Source organism: Coregonus clupeaformis, chromosome 24 (assembly GCF_020615455.1).
Source record: "Coregonus clupeaformis isolate EN_2021a chromosome 24, ASM2061545v1, whole genome shotgun sequence".
Taxonomy (NCBI): domain Eukaryota; kingdom Metazoa; phylum Chordata; class Actinopteri; order Salmoniformes; family Salmonidae; genus Coregonus; species Coregonus clupeaformis.
In genome coordinates this window covers 30,326,543-30,342,202 of record NC_059215.1, presented here as the reverse complement: position 1 = coordinate 30,342,202, position 15,660 = coordinate 30,326,543, and the positions used below count along the sequence as shown (strand labels likewise).

The 15,660-nt window shown below is 48.6% G+C and overlaps 1 protein-coding gene across 2 annotated transcripts in view; it reads right to left on the bottom strand.

The window, feature by feature from the left end:
• LOC121538326 (collagen alpha-1(XX) chain) overlaps positions 1–15,660 on the bottom strand; it is a 53,334-nt gene that overhangs the window by 22,814 nt on the left and 14,860 nt on the right. The window contains exon 1 of one of the 2 annotated variants that reach the window (XM_041846212.2): positions 14,890–15,013. The exons of the other annotated variant lie outside the window; for it this stretch is intronic. The gene's annotated coding sequence lies outside the window, so the exon portion shown is untranslated. Of the gene's footprint in view, positions 1–14,889; positions 15,014–15,660 lie in introns of those variants that run through there. 2 annotated transcript variants of the gene reach the window in all.

Here is a 15,660-nt window from a genome sequence, read left to right as displayed (position 1 = left end):
GGACAAACAGCTGACTGAAGATGGGTCGTCACTAATTACCACAGCCACAAAGTCATAAATCCTGCCTATTTCTACAATGTATCTTCTTAAAATCATATTTGAAACCTAACCCTAACCTTAACCCTAACCACACGGTTAACCTTACATTTTAGTTTTCATGCATTTTTATGATAAACCAATTGTGACTTTGTGGCTGTGCCATCTAGTGGAAACCCTGAAGACGGTTGAGTCCGTTTAGGCCTTAACATCGACTCTTAACAACGAAGGTTACATATGTAATCAAGGTTACGTGAGCTATTGGATCACGCCAATATGGTATCATTCTGCTCAGCAGGATACATTCCAAGTAAGAATTTTAGGTTAGTCCTGTGTACCGGGTAGTGCTGCGGCTGAACCCCTTAAATAGCTGCCACCACACTACTCCCACCTCGTGTCCTTTTCAAGGCGTCGTAGATCACCGACAAAAGGATTGGAGTGATCCAATAGCTCACATAACCGTGGTTACATACAGTTGAAGTCGGAAGTTTACATACACTTAGGTTGGAGTCATTAAAACTCGTTTTTTAACCACTCCACAAATTTCTTGTTATCAAACTATAGTTTTGGCAAGTCGGTTAGGACATCTACTTTGTGCATGACACAAGTAATTTTTCCAACAATTGTTTACAGATATTATTTCACTTATAATTCACTGTATCACAATTCCAGTGGGTCAGAAGATTACATACACTAAGTTGACTGTGCTTTCAACAGCTTGGAAAATTCCAGAAAATTATGTCATGGCTTTAAAAGCCTCTGATAGGCTAATTGACATCATTTGAGTCAATTGGAGGTGTACCTGTAGATGTATTTCAAGGCCTACTGTCAGAGTGTTGCGGGTGGATGTAGTGAAGGGAATCAAGCGCAGGGACAAGGATGTTCTTCAACAGACTTTTAGTACTTTCCAAAACAGGAATGAGTCGCCAACCCAACCGGGCGGCACGAACAATTACGCACAACACACAGTGCGGAAAACAAGAAAAAGCGCACGCAGTGCGAACTCTCGAAATAACAACAAACGAGAGAGAAAACTCCTCGGAGGCAAGCTGACAATAACAATCACACATAACACCTGACCCGAATAAACGAAACTAAATAGGAAACACAATCCAACACAAACAAGGGACAGGTGTTACAAACAGACAAAACCAAACGAACATGAAACATAGAACGGTGGCAGCTAGTACTCCGGAGACGACGACCGCCGAAGCCTGCCCGAACAAGGAGGAGGAGCAGCCTCGGCCGAAACCGTCACAGTGCCCCCCCCTTGACGCGCGGCTCCAGCCGTGCGCCGACCCGGGGCTCGGGGACGACCCGGACGACGCGGAGCAGGGCGCGCAGGATGACCCCGATGGAACTCGGTCAGCAGGGACTGGTCCAATATGTCCCTCCTTGGCAACCAGCACCGCTCCTCCGGGCCGTACCCCTCCCACTCCACGAGATATTGAAGACCCCCCATCCGGCGTCTCGAATCAAGGATGGACCTCACAGTGTACGCCGGAGCCCCCTCGATGTCCAACGGGGGCGGAGGAGTCTCCTCTATCTCATACTCCTGGAGTGGACCAGCTACCACCGGCCTGAGGAGAGACACATGGAACGAGGGGTTAATATTCCTATAGTCAATAGGCAGTTCTAACCTGTAACACACCTCGTTCAACCTCCTCAGGACTTTGAATGGCCCCACAAACCGCCGACCCAGCTTCCGGCAGGGCAGGCGGAGGGGCAGGTTTCTGGTCGAGAGCCAGACTCGATCTCCAGGTGCGTACACAGGCCCCTCACTGCGGTGGAGATCGGCGCTCGTTTTCTGCCGACGGATGGCCCGCTGCAGATGTACGTGGGCAGCGTTCCATGTTTCCTCCGAGCGCCGTACCCATTCATCCACCGCAGGGGCCTCGATCTGGCTCTCGTGCCAAGGTGCCAGAACCGGCTGGTACCCTAACACACACTGGAAAGGGGTTAGTTGGGTGGAGGAGTGGCGGAGAGAGTTCTGTGCCATTTCGGCCCACGGAACGTATCTCGCCCACTCCTCCGGCCGGCCCTGGCAATAAGACCTCAGAAACCTACCCACCTCCTGGTTAACACGTTCAACCTGCCCATTACTCTCGGGTGGTAACCCGAGGTAAGGCTTACCGAAACCCCCAACCGTTCCATAAACGCTCTCCACACTCTGGAGGTGAACTGGGGGCCTCGGTCAGACACTATATCCTCGGGTACCCCGTAATGCCGGAAGACATGGGTAAACAGAGCCTCAGCGGTCTGTAGGGCAGTGGGTAGACCCGGCATGGGAAGGAGACGACAGGCCTTCGAGAACCGATCCACAACGCACCAGGATGGTAGTATTCCCCTGTGAGGGGGAAGGTCGGTAACAAAATCCACCGAGAGGTGGGACCAGGGTCGTTGTGGAATAGGCAGGGGTTGTAGCTACCCCTGGGCAAATGTCTGGGCGCCTTACACTGGGCACACACCGAACAGGAGGAGACATAAATCCTCACATCCCTAGCTAACGTTGGCCACCAGTACTTCGTGCTAAGGCAGTGCACTGTCCGGCCGATACCCGGATGGCCAGAGGAGGGGGACGTATGAGCCCAACAAATGAGGCGATCGCGTACCTCGAGCGGAACGTACGTCCGACCCACTGGACACTGTGGAGGACTTGGGTCGGTGCGTAACGCCCGCTCGATCTCGGCATCAACCTCCCACACCACCGGTGCAACCAGACAAGACTCTGGTAGTATGGGCGTGGGCTCAACGGACCTCTCCTCCGCGTCATACCGCCGAGACAGAGCATCTGCCTTCCCGTTCTGGGACCCAGGGATGTAAGTGATTTTAAACACAAACCGGGCTAGAAACATAGTCCAGCGGGCCTGGCGAGGATTCAGTCTCCTAGCTGCCCGGATGTATTCCAGGTTACGATGGTCAGTTAGAATGAGGAAAGGGTGTTGAGCCCCCTCGAGCCAATGCCGCCACACCTTTAGGGCCTGTACCACGGCTAACAGCTCCCTGTCTCCTACGTCATAATTCCGCTCCGCCGGACTGAGCTTTTTAGAATAAAACGCACAGGGACGGAGTTTAGGTGGTGTGCCAGAACGTTGGGAAAGAACGGCCCCTATACCGGCCTCTGACGCGTCCACCTCTACCTGGAAAGGTAAAGAGGATCCGGATGCGCCAACACCGGCGCCCGAGGTAAACAGGTCCTTCAGTTTCCCAAAAGCCCTGTCCGCCTCAGCTGACCACCGCAAAGCGCACTGGACCCCCCTTCAACAGAGACGTTATGGGAGCTGCCACCTGTCCAAAACCCCGGATAAACCTCCGGTAATAATTTGCAAAACCCAAGAACTGTTGCACCTCCTTCACAGTGGTTGGGGTCTGCCAATTACGCACAGCTGACACCCGGTCTACCTCCATCTTCACCCCTGACGCAGACAACTGATAACCCAGAAAGGGAGACCGACTTCTGAAAAAACAGACATTTCTCTGCCTTGACATATAGGTCATGCTCCAACAGCCTCCTCAATACTCGGCGCACCAGGGCTACATGCTCTGCTCGGGTAGGACTGTACACCAGAATATCGTCGATGTACACGACTACTCCCTGTCCCTGCATGTCCCGGAAAATCTCATCGACGAAGGATTGGAAGACTGAGGGAGCATTCATTAACCCATATGGCATGACTAGATACTCGTAGTGTCCAGAAGTCGTGCTAAACGCTGTCTTCCATTCATCGCCCTCTCTAATGCGCACCAAGTTATATGCGCTCCTGAGATCCAATTTTGTAAAGAACTGCGCACCGTGCAATGACTCCGTCATAGTCGCAATCAGAGGAAGTGGATAGCTGTACTTCACCGTAATCTGATTGAGACCGCGGTAATCAATACACGGGCGCAGACCTCCATCCTTTTTCTTCACAAAAAGAAACTCGAGGAAGCGGGTGAAGTGGAGGCCCGTATGTATCCCTGTCTCAGAGACTCAGCGATGTACGTCTCCATTGCCTTCCTCTCCTCTTGAGACAAGGGATACACATGGCTCCGCGGGAGAGCTGCTCCTGACTGGAGATCTATCGCACAATCCCCCGTCTATGAGGCGGCAGCTGCGCCGCCCTAGTTTTACTAAACACCAGTTTCAAATCCTCATACCCGGGGGAATATGCAGTGCTGGCATTAGATTCGGACTTTCCACCGAGGTCGCCCCTATGGAAACACCCAGACACCGCCCCTCACACTGGGCAGACCACCCTTTAAGAGCTTTCTCTCGCCACATAATAGTAGGGTCATGGGTCATCAACCAGGGAAGGCCCAGCACTGCCGGATACGCAGGAGAGTCAATCAGATAGAGCTGAATCGTCTCCTCATGACCCTCCTGCGCCCTCATTTTAAGGGGTGCTGTGACCTCCCTAATCAACCCAGACCCTAACGGACGGCTATCTAGGGCATGAACAGGGAAAGGCTTATCAACTGGAAGGAGGGGAATCCCTAACTCTATACAAAACTGGCGATCTACAAAATTCCCAGCTGCGCCTGAATCTACCAGCGCCTTATGCTGGGAACGAGGTGCAACCTGTGGAAAACAAACAGGCAAGGTTAGGTGAACGACAGAAAGCTCTGGGTAAGTAGGCGCCTACTCACCTGGGGGGACCCCCAATGCCTGACCTGCCTTCTCCTCCACCGGGGAACCTCCCCAACACCTAGCCGCGGTGTGCCCTCCACGGCCACAGTTAGTGCAGGGAACGGCCCCCCTCGGGTTCCTACTCCTCCGTTCTCTAGCGCCAGCACCCCTGAGCTCCATAGGGCTCGGCTCGGAGGTGCTGGAGAGTGGAAAGGGCGAACCCCACCCGGGACGTCCACGGGTGGCGAGCAGGGTATCCAGCCGAATGGCCATGTCGACAAGTTGGTCAAACTTCAACGAGGTGTCCCTGCACGCCAACTCTCGCTGGACGTTCCTCCGGAGGCTGCAACGAAGTGGTCTATAAGGGCCCGCTCATTCCACCCTGCATCGGCCGCTAGAGTCCGGAATTCCAAGGCAAAGTCCTGGCGCTCCTCATCCCCTGTCGGAGGTAGAACAGACGCTCCCCCGCCGCCTTCCCTTCCGGTGGATGGTCAAACACAGCACGGAAGCGGCGGGAGAACTCCGCATAGGTAGTGGTAGCGGCGTCCATTCTCCTCCATTCGGCGTTGGCCCACTCCAACGCCTTGCCGGTGAGACAGGAGATGAGGGCTGAGACGCTCTCGTGTCCCGAGGGCGCCGGGTGTACGGTGGCGAGGTAGAGCTCCACTTGCAGCAGGAACCCTAGACACCCGGCAGCGGAGCCGTCGTACGCCCTCGGGAGCGAGAGCCGAATCCCACTGGGTTCCGGAGATGGGACAGGAAGACTGACCGATGGGGATGGTTCGGCAGGTGGGGTCGTGGGTACCCGCTGGTTTCCCATCGGTGGAGAGTGTTCATCACCCCTCCAGGGCATGACAGACCTGGTGAATCCGGTCCTCCTGTCCACGGAGACGTTCCTCCAGGCTTGCTGTTGGCGCGGTCGCTCCTGCTGATTCCATGGATGATGTGTGATTCTGTCAGAGTGTTGCGGGTGGATGTAGTGAAGGGAATCAAGCGCAGGGACAAGGATGTTCTTCAACAGACTTTTAGTACTTTCCAAAACAGGAATGAGTCGCCAACCCAACCGGGCGGCATCGAACAATTACGCACAACACACAGTGCGGAAAACAAGAAAAGCGCACGCAGTGCTGAACTCTCGAAATAACAACAAACGAGAGAAAAACTCCTCGGAGGCAAGCTGACAATAACAATCACACATAACACCTGACCCGAATAAACGAAACTAAATAGGAAACACAATCCAACACAAACAAGGGACAGGTGTTACAAACAGACAAAACCAAACGAACATGAAACATAGAACGGTGGCAGCTAGTACTCCGGAGACGACGACCGCCGAAGCCTGCCCGAACAAGGAGGAGGAGCAGCCTCGGCCGAAACCGTGACACCTACCTTCCAACTCAGTGCCTCTTTGCTTGACATCATGGGAAAATCAAAAGAAATCAGCCAAGACCTCAGAAAAAAATTTGTAGACCTCCACAAGTCTGGTTCATCCTTGGGAGTAATTTCCAAATGCCTGAAGGTACCACGTTCATCTGTACAAACAATAGTACGCAAGGACCATGGGACCACGCAGCCGTCACACCGCTCAGGAAGGAGACGCGTTCTGTCTCCTAGAGATTAACGTACTTTGGTGCAAAAAGTGCAAATCAATCCCAGAACAACAGCAAAGGACCTTGTGAAGATGCTGGAGGAAACAGGTACAAAAGTATCTATATCCACAGTAAAACGAGTCCTATATCGACATAACCTGAAAGGCCGCTCAGCAAGGAAGAAGCCACTGCACCAAAACCGCCATAAAAAAGCCAGACTACAGTTTGCAACTGCACATGGGGACAAAGATCGTACTTTTTGGAGAAATGTCCTCTGGTCGGATGAAACAAAAATAGAACTGTTTGGCCATAATGACTATCGTTATGTTTGGACGAAAAAGGGGGTGGCTTGCAAGCCAAAGAACACCATCCCAACCGTGAAGCACAGGTGTGGCAGCATCATGCTGTGGGGGTGCTTTGCTGCAGGAGGGACTGGTGCACTTCACAAAATAGATGGCATCATGAGGAAGGAAAATGATGTGGATATATTGAAGCAACATCAAGACATCAGTCAGGAAGTTAAAGCTTGGTCGCAAATGGGTCTTCCAAATGGACAATGACCCCAAGCATACTTCCAAAGTTGTGGCAAAATGGCGTAAGGACAACAAAGTCAAGGTAATGGAGTGGCCATCACAAAGCCCTGACCTCAATCCTATAGAACATTTGTGGGCAGAACTGAAAAAGTGTGTGTGAGCAAGGAGGCCTACAAACCTGACTCAGTTACACCAGCTATGTCAGGAGGAATGTGCCAAAATTCACCCAACTTATTGTGGGAAGCTTGTGGAAGGCTACCCAAAACGTTTGACCCAAGTTAAACAATTCAAAGACAATGCTACCAAATACTAAGAGTGTATGTAAACTTCTGACCCACTGGGAATGTGATGAAAGAAATAAAAGCTGAAATAAATAATTCTCTCCACTATTATTCTGACATTTCACATTGTTAAAATAAAGTGGTGATCCTAACTGACATAAGACAGGGAATCTTTACTAGGATTAAATGTCAGGAATTGTGAAAAACTGAGTTTAAATGTATTTGGCTAAGGTGTATGTAAACTTCTGACTTCAACTGTACGTAACCACTATATTGGATCACAATACCAGATAAAAAAGTTGGTGAACTAGGCATGGCCAGACAAGAGCAAAATCCTGTTGGACTGAGCTCAGGGCAGTCATGGTTGCTGTGTCCCTCCATCCCCCTCCAGGGAAGTGGAGGCAACACCCAACACGGCCGTCCCGACCTGGTTAGCGGCAGCAACATTGACTCGATGGTACCTAGCAAAAGTGCTAGACTTGCCCATTTACGCCTCTCAGGGGCCAAGCCCAAAGCTGGAGGCAGCGTGGGTCTGGATGCCAGAGCGTCTCCCGAGGCTGAGAGAGCAGGTCGGGTCTCAGTGGCAGCTGCCATGGGGTCCCAGAGAGGAGAGACAACAGGAGGCTGAACCATGGTCGTCTCGACCAGTATGGGGCTATCAGGAACAGCCGGTGGCCCTTCAAACTGACCCTGTCTAGAGTAGCTCTGATCAGAAGAAATGGTGGGAACGCATAGTGTCGTTGCCAGCCAATCGTGAGCGAGGGCTTCCAAACCCAGAGGGCCTGGAGGGTTCGACATCAAGAACCAGCTGGGACAATGAGTGTTCCAAGTCATTTCGTGGCGGTGCCATGATCTCAGTCCCCCCTGGTGATTGATATACGCCACTACAGTGGTGTTGTCTGATCTGACCAGGACATGCTTCCCCTCAAAGTAGGGCAGGAACTGTTGGAGTGCCAGGCAAACCGCCCTGAGCTCCAGTACATTGATGTGCTTGCTACTCCATGGGGGGCTCCAGCGTCCGCTCGCTGCTATACCTCTGAACACTTTCCCACAAACCGCTAGCGAGGCATCGGTGCACACTAGCTCCCTCCGGTGGACTCTGTTCAGTATCACTCCCTCCAACAGGAAGAGAGTGCCATTTCAACAGAGTCCTCACATATGCATTTGTCACCGATAGCTGACGATGTCTGTGTCATCTCTGGTGTAGATGGTAAGTTGACCATCACTGAAGTGGCCTGAGGTGAAGAAGGCCCAGCAGAATCAACAGAGAAGCCGGCGTGAGTAGGCCGAGTAACTTCTGGCACTAATACGGACACGGCTCGTCCAAGCTGGAAACGGTCCAGATAGGCCTGTATATTCTCCAATCTCACTTGAGGGAGATGTACTCTCATAAGAGTTGAGTCGATCAACATCCCCACGAAGACCACCGTCTGTGAAGGAGTCAGGTTGCTCTTCTCCCTGTTTAGGGTGAAAGCCCAGGTCTTGAATGTGCTTCAAGATTATCCTTGTGTCTGCTGTAGCTTGCTCTCTTGATTGAGCACACACCAGCCAGTCGTCCAGGTAGTTCAGCACTAGAATGCCCTGGGACATGATAGGCGCTAGGACTGCATCCATACACTATGTGAATTTAAGCGGCGCCAGTGAAAGGCCGAACGGGAGGACTTCGTAAGCCACTCCTTTGAAGGCAAATCGGAGGCACTTCCAGTGATCTCAAGGAACAGGAATGCATCCTTCAGGTCGAGCGTAGTGAACCATTGGCTGCTCGAGACTGCCTGCAACACCCGCGCTGGTGACAGCATCTTGAACTTGAGCTCCTTTAAACATTTGTTGAGGCCGCACAGGTCCAGGATTGGCCGAAAGCTGCCATCCTTTTTCAGAACTATGAAATACGTGGAACAGAACCCACTTAGCCGTTCTAGCGGCTCTACCTTCCTGATTGTGTCCTTGCTCTCCAACCGGAGCGCCACCAAACGCTGTAGGACGGCTGTGCCCAGGGAGACTCCACCTGCCTCACCCAGTTTGCCCTTTGGGCCTGGGAGAGACGGCCGAGGCCGACCGCCAGCACCTCAGGAGGACTGCGCATGTGCAGGCCGTCAATATAAAGTTGAGTATTTTTGGGCCAATTGTGCGCCGCCTCATGGGTCTCCCGGTCGCGGCCGGCTGCGACACAGCCTGGGATCGAACCCAGGTCTGTAGTGACGCCTCTAGCACTGTGATGCAGTGCCTTAGACCGCTGCGCCACTCGGGAGGCCTATAAATTTGACAAATATTCAGTTTGTCACTTTCATGAGGTTGGAGTAATAACATGTTCAACTACTTAAGACATTGGCTTGAATCTAGGTTGTGCTTTTAGATTTAGAGAAAATTAACAACAACTAAGGAATCATTTTTCCATTCTCTCATTGACTTCTCAAACCCCAAACCCCGGCCTGGTCTCTCTGGGTTTAAAAATAGCACACATAAAAACAGAATGAATAGAACAGGCTTGGAACCTTTAACCCTGGCAATTTGACTGTTACACTCGCAATAGATGCGGTAAAGGACTCAATGGACCTTGACCAAAACAATGGAATTGCCATGGAAACGCGTGGGGGAAAGGGCCATGGGAGAAAGATCCCGAGTCTCCTCATTGTCCCCCAGCAAAATTAGTCAACATTTAGGCTATTGTTTGTATGTGTATTTCACACTATGTTGGAGGTAGAAATCGGAGTATAATGCTTGTATGGATGTCAACCCCAACATGTTCATGTCATCTTTACCAATCAACTGCATTACTGTTAAAAACTATTTTGACTATCATTAACGATTTCTGTAGCTATGCTAACCAGCTTATACGAAAGGGAGTTCGTATTTAGCAGTCACTTCTTCTAAACCTGAAAAGGGACAACTTCTGCATGTTATGCAGCAAAAACAGCCGAAAATGTCCAAATCGGACTTGAGTACGCACATAGTGGGCCTGTTCCACTACATAAATCATGACGGATTTGACGAATATCCACTTTGTTAGCAGTAGCGGTGCGTGGGTAAAATCCCTGGGGAAGCCGACAATAAAAAAAGCTATATTACAACCTGTTGTGATATTTGCGCTGTTTGCTCTATAACCCATTTGTTAATACGCCCCTGTGATATAAAATAAGGCCGTGACAACAAAATAAATTCAACTACACATACATTTATTTAATCACAAAACTGGATTGCAACATCTGTCTGGATAAGTACACAAAACAAATATTTCACGTAACAAACAGTTGACCTGCAGCATGGTCAAGCAAGTTAATGTTTGACAGTTTACTAAACAACTACTGATTTAGAACCACAGAGTTACCGCAAGTCAGCACAAAGACAACAGGAGCACTGCCTCCGCTATTCCATCACCATTTCAACATCATCAAATCAACAAGGCTATATATGCTTAGTTTAATACACTGAAAACAAACTTAAAGACACCAATACCAATTTAGTTGGCAAAACGTTCTATGGCTCTGCCATACAGTACGTTTTTAGTTTTAGTTTTTATAGGCTAACTAGCTAAAATGATTGCTAGCCTAACTTCCTCTCATGGGCAAAAATGGAGCAGCTAAATTAGCTAGCTAGTTAACGTGAGCCTACTAGGCTACATCTAGGCTACATATTGAACTGCAATCGTCTCAGGCCAGTGGAACATTATGTGAATTTATGGTAAGATCAGAATCGCCATCATAATCATTGGCCTGTACAGAGACTTAAGTCAAAACCACAAGTCCAAATCCACATCTCCATCTATGGCTTAGGAAAGGGCCGATTTAGCAAGCTAGCTACTGCAGGACATCAACTCAAGCAGACCAGAAACAGACACATTTGTCTGACAATTATGACGTTTTGCTTAGAATGAGATTTGATTGGTGTGAAGCCAAATCCAAACTGGCCTCCCTTGGGGGGAGTTTTGCTGCGCCAGGACAACCCACAGTTGAGCTCAGCTCAACACTGATTGGCTAATTATTTTATTTAAAAAATGATCAGTGAGGCATAATGCTTGCTGGCATCAATCAATCAAATTCTAGGGCAGCAACATGTCATAATCTTTTGTTCCAGACAGCGTCAAATACACATACTGAGACAGAGGGGTGCTTTTTCCCCTCGTTCGGATGACTTCTCCAGTGAGATTCAGCCACTTGCGAATTGACTGAAAATTATGAAAACACAGAGACAAAAGATTAATTATTTTATAATTTGTCTTTTTTTATTTGTCAAATGTTTGGGGAAGCCTGGCTTCCCTTGGCATCCATGACACTGTTTGTTATATCAGATTTGTTGGATGTGCGCCAATTTGGTCAATGGAACGTCTGATTTCCATTGACTCCTTTACCGCATCTATGGCTGCCTGGTATTGTGATGAACATTACCATGGAAATTACTGCAAATTTGCATTCAAATCATGTTACTGATGTGGCTCATGCAATGGAATGTCAGTTGAGTTGAATCAACGAATCACAGCACATATTTGAGCAGATACTTTACTTGCTGCTTTGCTCCTATTGGTACAATCGCAATGGCTGCCAGTCCATCCATTATTCCATCCATTATGTCATCATTGACTTGAATGGGGATGCCGGTTCTGTTCATTCTATTTCTATGGCAGCAAATACAGACCGGAGCGGAGGAGAGGAGAAAATGTGCTTAGCAAAAATAAATACAGTGGGGAGAACAAGTATTTGATACACTGCCGATTTTGCAGGTTTTCCTACTTACAAAGCATGTAGAGGTCTGTCATTTTTATCATAGGTACACTTCAACTGTGAGAGACGTAATCCAGAAAATCACATTGTATGATTTTTAAGTAATTAATTTGCATTTTATTGCATGACATAAGTATTTGATCACCTACCAACCAGTAAGAATTCCGGCTCTCACAGACCTGTTAGTTTTTCTTTAAGAAGCCCTCCTGTTCTCCACTCATTACCTGTATTAACTGCACCTGTTTGAACTCGTTACCTGTATAAAAGACACCTGTCCACACACTCAATCAAACAGACTCCAACCTCTCCACAATGGCCAAGACCAGAGAGCTGTGTAAGGACATCAGGGATAAAATTGTAGACCTGCACAAGGCTGGGATGGGCTACAGGACAATAGGCAAGCAGCTTGGTGAGAAGGCAACAACTGTTGGCGCAATTATTAGAAAATGGATGAAGTTCAAGATGACGGTCAATCACCCTCGGTCTGGGGCTCCATGCAAGATCTCACCTCGTTGGGCATCAATGATCATGAGGAAGGTGAGGGATCAGCCCAGAACTACACGGCAGGACCTGGTCAATGACCTGAAGAGAGCTGGGACCACAGTCTCAAAGAAAACCATTAGTAACACACTACGCCGTCATGGATTAAAATCCTGCAGCGCACACAAGGTCGCCCTGCTCAAGCCAGCGCATGTCCAGGCCCGTCTGAAGTTTGCCAATGACCATCTGGATGATCCAGAGGAGGAATGGGAGAAGGTCATGTGGTCTGATGAGACAAAAATATAGCTTTTTGGTCTAAACTCCACTCGCTGTGTTTGGAGGAAGAAGAAGGATGAGTACAACCCCAAGAACACCATCCCAACCGTGAAGCATGGAGGTGGAAACATCATTCTGTGGGGATGCTTTTCTGCAAAGGGGACAGGACGACTGCACCGTATTGAGGGGAGGATGGATGGGGCCATGTATCGCGAGATCTTGGCCAACAACCTCCTTCCCTCAGTAAGAGCATTGAAGATGGGTCGTGGCTGGGTCTTCCAGCATGACAATGACCCGAAACACACAGCCAGGGCAACTAAGGAGTGGCTCCGTAAGAAGCATCTCAAGGTCCTGGAGTGGCCTAGCCAGTCTCCAGACCTGAACCCAATAGAAAATCTTTGGAGGGAGCTGAAAGTCCGTATTGCCCAGCGACAGCCCCGAAACCTGAAGGATCTGGAGAAGGTCTGTATGGAGGAATGGGCCAAAATCCCTGCTGCAGTGTGTGCAAACCTGGTCAAGACCTACAGGAAACGTATGATCTCTGTAATTGCAAACAAAGGTTTCTGTACCAAATATTAAGTTCTGCTTTTCTGATGTATCAAATACTTATGTCATGCAATAAAATGCAAATTAATTACTTAAAAATCATACAATGTGATTTTCTGGATTTTTGTTTTAGATTCCGTCTCTCACAGTTGAAGTGTACCTATGATAAAAATTACAGACCTCTACATGCTTTGTAAATAGGAAAACCTGCAAAATCGGCAGTGTATCAAATACTTGTTCTCCCCACTGTATGTGTATATATATATATATATATATGGCTATTCAAACGGTTATTACGGTGACCGCAGTCATTTGGCTGGCCAATTACCATCATCCAAAAATCCATGACGGTCACAGCCCCAAGTGTGCCTCACTTTTCCCATGGGAACATTGAAAACGCAGAGTCCCACTCTGACACCCAGGCCAGTACAGATGCTTAAATACTGATTGCCCGCCATTTGGACAGCCCTCTAATTTGAATGGTCTAATTACACAGACAGACACCACTCTAAGACCCATAATACTGCAGGTGTCTGACTGAGGTAGGAGACAGGGAGGGGCATCAGAGCTGGATCACCAGCATCAAAGCATGCAGTGATGTGAGGCTGATAACATGAAGAGACACTAAACTGAGAGGACAGCTGTGTGTGTGTGTGTGTCAGGAAACTGTTGGGTGCATGTTTAGGCATGCAATGGGCACCAGTCCACATGAACAACTGTGTTCATCAACTATTTTTGACAACTTTAGATTTCAAAATATTAAGTAATATTATTTTACCCTCTTCTGCCGAAGACAAAGGTCTAGCTTACATATGACAACTATTTTCCTATGTGTTCAGTACACTCACCCTTTCCAGCCAGAGGGCCGTGAAGGCCATGACATGTAGCTGCTTGCCTGATTGTTGTAAAACTTTGTTTCATCACACCAGGGAAGAGGGCAACTCAATCGATGGTTCTGTCATATTTCTTCCATACTTCTTGTCTGTCACAGACTGGACAGAGCAGAGTAGGCCTATGGTTATGCAATGAAAACTGTTCTCCTGTGCATCCCAGAAAGAGTAAAATAATGGTCTATACTGGAAATAAGGTGTTGTACTGCCAGTGCTTATTGCTTGGCCTCTCACAAAACAGTGACTATTGCCAGGCCCTGAGCCCCATATCCAGCTCTCTGGTTCCAAGTCAAACATGCTGACCCTCCTTTGGGAAGCATGTCCCCGTGTTGCAACTTTGTTTAATGCCGTTTCACATATCTACCCGCACCTCTGGCAGCATCATGCCCCCACTTCTGACAGCAGTGTTGTAAACTGGTGAAGGTAGCCTGACCGGGACTCGAACCCGGGTCTCTCTGGTTCTGCTGTAGGCATGTTAACCACAGCCCCAATATAATTATTTGCCCAGGTAACAGCTTGTCTTTGTTAATTCATTCCATACATACTTGCCTATTTCAGTAGAACTCGCAGGTGGATGGGGTCGCTTCCTATAAGCCTAGGGCGGGAGAAACTACAAGGCAAAACATCACGGCCATACAACGTTGGAGAGATTCATCATTCCACCTCCGCCATTGAAATACCTACCGAGGTTCACGCTCCTCTCAATATAGAACGGATAAGCGATGTTGGGGCTGGGCTACATCTTTGTTTCAGTCTGTCTACCTACCTGTCTACCTGCCGCATGCGAGTGAGAGAGAACAAACCAGGTGCGACCGCGAAGCATGCTCTGTGACTCACCTACTATATCATGTAGGCTAATATAAACTAGATGTAGGCCTACAATGTAACAATAACGTAGCAACAATGTAACATGTTACAGAGACGATCAGCCTACCTGGGGTCGCAAGTTACGTCCAGGTTATTCCTTCAGCGCGAGGTGAGATTTGTGCATTCCAAAGGTGGTGATGTCAACACGCAGGACTTCCGCTAGCACTGCTTTGCTCCCCCATCAAGCGCTATCTTCTAGAGTTGGGAATGAAATATGATAGCTCTTCAAGCAGCCCTCCTACACCCTAACATGGGCGTGGTGCACTGTCTCTGAGAAGTATAAATTCCCAATTTCATGTTTGACATAACATGCCTAGTCAGATCCTCTCCTCACTTAGCACATAAGAATAATCTTTAGTAGAATATCGTCATTATTTAATTAATTGTTTCCTTTGAAGTAAGTATACGTGCTGCAGGTCGGGTGCATGTGACCTGGGAAAAAATGAGGCAACTGGCAGGTTAATACAGTATATGAAAGGCAGGAAAGTAATGTAAAAAAGTTTTGTTTTCTGAATAAGACTGAATAAGAATTGTGTAGAAAGAGTTGCACTTTCTTACATTGCCTAGTGTAAACATTTACTGGACCAAAACCCCCAATGAAAACAGTAAATGGCAAATGCAAAAGTGAATGTAAAGATAAAACGTATTTAAAAACATGTTTTCATAGGTAAACATTATCATTCATGGTCTACTCTGGTTATAAACCCAATACAGATGTCAGTGTTACCACATGTCCATGTCAGTCAGAGACAGACTGGCCATAGGGCAGTTCGGGCAAATGCCAGATGAGCTGGTCCATCTTTTGCTCTGTAGATATGTCTAAATAGAGGGTTTTGCA